At 33.0% G+C, this 4,828-nt stretch overlaps 1 long non-coding RNA gene across 1 annotated transcript; it reads right to left on the reverse strand.

The window, feature by feature from the left end:
• Nucleotides 1-1,163: 1,163 nt before the first annotated feature.
• On the reverse strand, nucleotides 1,164-3,111 carry LOC139896975 (uncharacterized). Its single transcript, XR_011776406.1, has 3 exons — nucleotides 2,975-3,111; nucleotides 2,206-2,264; nucleotides 1,164-1,370 (listed from the first exon to the last, which is right to left on the reverse strand). It is a non-coding gene; the product is annotated as an uncharacterized lncRNA (long non-coding RNA).
• Between the last annotated feature and the right edge of the window lie 1,717 nt (nucleotides 3,112-4,828).

A 4,828-nucleotide genomic window follows, 5' to 3' on the forward strand; every position in this document is an offset into this window, starting at 1 on the left:
ATGGATCAGACATCTTGCCATCCCTTGAAACCATTGTATTGTACGATACTTTAATGCACATTTAGTGATTAGTGATGTATTGATGTATGTCTATAACTTAGAACTGATGATTGGATAAGATATGACTACTTCTTTACTTATTATAGTCTATTACTCCATATTAAATATCAATGTACATAGCATTTATTTTTATTGGTTTTAAAATGGTAGGTACGTATCAAGTCATCAATTAATAAAATGGACCATTTAAATGGACCATTTAACTCTTGATGGGGTAATCATTTAAAGCATGTCGCTCTACCACTTAAAACTAACAGCGTAATTCCAGTTTTCGTGAAAATTTGTTTAATTAATTAAATCTAATTCCAGTTTTTTTTTTTTGTCAAAAATAACTAACACCGTAATTGATCAAATAAAAACGTACATGTAAAAGATCTTTCTTGAAACATATATAACAACACTTCTACTTCAAATCCTAACTAAACTGAATATTCACAAAAACCCAAATGTACAATTGGTAGTGTACATTTAAGTGACTACTATTAATAAAGTTGATCACTTATAAAGTTTTTCCATATTTGACTTGTAAGTCTCTTATCTACCTACTAGATCATTGATTATGTCATTCTAAATCGTCCCACCAAGGTGGAAACTAAAGAATTTCTAAAATTATTTTATATAATTTAATAATTAATAATAAATAATAAAATGGGACAATATGGACAAGACACCAAAAGTTAAACAAGACTTTTGCTAAAGATAACTAGAAAAGATACTTATATATGTATTAAAAATTATAGGTGAGGACTGTCCTATAATAGAGTTCGGCTCGTATAAGCTCGGTTTGAGCCGATCCTAAACAAGCTCGAGTTCGAGCCTAAGTTATGGATCGTTTTATAAACGAGCTCGAGCTCGAGGTTCGAATGTCGAGCCCGTTTAAACTCACAAGCATAAACGAGCTCTAATATTTATAAAAGAGAAAATTGTGCAGTTGGTCCATGTGGTTTACATGAAATGGGGGTGTTTGGTCCCTGAACTTCATTTTCGGGGTTGTTGGTCCCTGACAGGGACCAACCACACGTGTTTGGAAAATCACAGGGACCAACAACCCCGAAAATGAAGTTCAGTGTAACACCCCGATCCAAACAAGGAACGGAAGGTCACATTTATTATTAACATTTTCAATCCATAATTAAATACATAATAATAACGTCACACCAATAACGAATGTCTGAAATACACACATGAATATATCTTCAATCGATTATTTTTCAAACCACAAACAAGTCCAACTATAAAATAGATAGGTAGGTCTCTAGGCCAACATCATGTCTTGAACTCTCTCACTCATCCCATGTTACCCTGATTACCTGTCGCAGGAAAAGAAAATGCGGCTGAGCTAATTGCTCAGTGTGCGAATGATGATAACAATAGCAGTAATAATGATTTAAGATACAAAAGTGAAAGGATTAAAAATAATTTATATTTTTAATTTCAAAATCTCCATCGAGTATCACCATAACACCAGAGTATAAAAATAAAAGCCAGAGTAAAGAAGGGTCAGTCCATACCGAGTACACCTAACAGAACAGAATATCAGAATCACACACACCGGTGCCAGAACATATCACATATCACAATCACGCACTGGTCGCGAGTCTAGGTATCACCCTAATCGGAAGGTGTGTATGGCACTACATCACACGACCGTCTACATAACCATATCATAACATATCATAGCCTAGGATGCATCCATACGCCTCCCAAATAAGCCAAACGCTCTCCCACGAGCAAATATAATAAATTGGAGACGCCGTGACGAATCACACAGCCACGATAAGTGTGAAGTCATTGGTACCACAATGACCACCCTGTGGTAACCTCCACAGGAAGTTGACTCGGTATACCTATCTCCTGTCTACAAACTAGGGTTCTATGTTAGTACAATGAACATACCAACCAACACCAAAACTATGTTCACCGTACATATGGAACCTAATTGAATGAATCAAGAGAGCTAGAAATAAATTAGGCCGCAGAGTTTTTCAAAAATCATTTTTATTTCGAATACATGTTTTCACCATAAATCAAATCTCATTTAGTTCATGTCAAATAGATAGAATCATAATAAACAAATGATAATGAATTCAATAACGAGATAATCAAATGAGATAACGCTGAAAGAAACAGTACGGACATCCGTACCTGAATAAGTAGCTAAAGCTTTCAATGTTAATAAGATTTTCCTGAATTCTTCACAATGTCTACATATAACAATTTGCTAATTTTAGAATCTTTATTTATCTGTCATAGTTTTCGTCTCTCAATACAATATGTCTCAAACCCATATAGATACATTGTTCTCATCTTTAATTATATTCTTTCAAATTTAATTATATTAAATTTAACTCTCTTAACATTATATAATTAATTTGTTACCTATTTTAAATATAATATGATGGTACTGAGATTTAACCATCTAACTCTATGGTGGAAAATTTTAAGTCTACAACCTCAATAAGCCTTCAATTTAGAATTGTCAAATTAACTTATACAAGATTTCTATATAATCTATTATTCGTATTTGATAGAAATAAATAAAACAAATTGTTCATATCAATCTCATTTTGGTTATTAACTATATATATATATATATATATATATATATATATATATATATATATATATATATAGGTTGGCCTATTAATCCTTCCTACATCGAACCGACTATAAATTCATAAGGCACCGCTAATCGAATATTTATCATAACTAAGATTTACCTTAATCTAATGGGCAAACTAATTTTAATAACAATTTTTAAGTCTTCATTATAAGTAATAGTTAAACATGATAGATTTCAAAGCTAGGAATTAAACCTTATGGCTAATTATCATAATAAAACTCTCGGCTCAATTTAACCTTATATGCATCTACTAATAACAATTAAAAGTCTTAAAATAAGGATGAAACTTACCTCAAAATGCTATGTAATTTCAACTCGAAACTGATCGCACGATGTTTGTTCAAGTTCACTCCAACTCAATATTCCCTTTATTTTGACATATTCTCCATTGTTATTTTCTTTTTGAAAATGTGAATGAGTTATATATTCATGACAAAGATGATGAGATGGCCGACTGCTATAATATATATATATATATATATATATATATATATATATATATATATATATATATATATATATATATATATATATATATATATATATATTATTTATTAAATGACTACATCCTATGAATTCTTGACTCTTAAAGTTAGTGATTAGCCACTACAATAATAGTATATCATTACCATTTTAGTTGTATATTATTACTTTTACTTGCTTTTGTCTTAAAATTCCCACTCCATCACCGAAAGCCATCATCGACTTCCCTTTATGAATTAAATTATAATTGTGTATTATGTTATTACCTTTATTTGTTGTAAAGTTTATGACTAATGACTTAAAAGCCACCCCTAATACTAAACTATTACTAGTAATGTTAAATTAATATGATACTTCACAAATTAATGTATATATAACTTATCGTATATAATTAATTTATTATGTCATTTATTTATTTTAGTATGGGTTATTATAACACACCCCCCCTTAAAAGGATTTCGTCCCCGAAATCAAAACGTTAAGTTAACTATGTTAGCATTTATTTCCGGTTATTATAACATATCCTCCTAAAAATGATTTCGTCCTCGAAATCAAAATACAAAAGTTATTATTTGTGCCCGAAAAGTAACGAAAACTAGATCTAACCTTAGACGAATAGAGAAGGGTATCGCTCACGAATAGACTCCTCAAGTTCCCATGTTGCTTCCCGCTCCGAGTGATTCTTCCACAATACTTTAACATAAGGGATTGTTTTATGCCGTAGTACTCGTTCTTCGCGAGCTAGGATTTCTTGAGCTTCCTCTTCACACAAGATATCTTCACGAATCTTATGGAGTGGGTATTGTACTACGTGGAGCGGAGAGTAGTTGTAGCCTCGTAAAGTAGACACATGAAACACGATATGGACATGAGACAATGCTGGGGGTAGCGCCAGACGATATGAGACCTCTCCAACTCTTTCCAAGATCTCAAAAGGACCAATGAATCTCGGGCTAAGTTTTCCTTTAAGGCCAAAACGATAAACACCCTTAAAAGGAGAAACTTTAAGAAAAACGTGCTCACCAACTTTAAACTCGAGATCTCTCCGATGCTTATTGGCATAACTTTTCTGACGTGTGCGGGCTTCTTTCAACTTTTCTTTCGCCACTTTGACTTTTTCATTAGTAATTCGTATTAGCTCGGGTCCTTCAATTACTTTCTCACCGGGTTCGTTCCAACAAATTGGGACTCGACATTTTCGTCCATACAACATCTCATAAGGTGCCATATCGATACTTGCATGCCAACTGTTATTATAAGCAAATTCAACCAAGCAAATATAATCATCCCAGTTTCCTGTCCATTCCAAGGCACATGCCCTCAACATATCTTCTAAAGTTTGAATGGTCCTTTCTGACTGACCATCTGTCTGTAGGTGAAATGCGGTGCTGTACTTCAACTTCGTGCCAAAAGCTTTCTGAAATCCCTTCCAAAATTGCGAGGTGAATCAAGGGTCCCTATCTGAAACAATTGACAACGGGGTGCCATGAAGTCTAACAATCTCTTTCTGAAAAATTTTAGCTAACTGACTAGTAGAGTACGTCTCACGAATAGGAAAAAAGTGAGCGGATTTCGTAAGACGATCCACTACAACCCAGATGGCATCATTCTTCTTAAACGTCTTTGGCAAACCCGTCACTAAATCCATGGTAATGTCATCCC

Source organism: Rutidosis leptorrhynchoides, chromosome 3 (genome assembly GCF_046630445.1).
Source record: "Rutidosis leptorrhynchoides isolate AG116_Rl617_1_P2 chromosome 3, CSIRO_AGI_Rlap_v1, whole genome shotgun sequence".
NCBI lineage: Eukaryota > Viridiplantae > Streptophyta > Magnoliopsida > Asterales > Asteraceae > Rutidosis > Rutidosis leptorrhynchoides.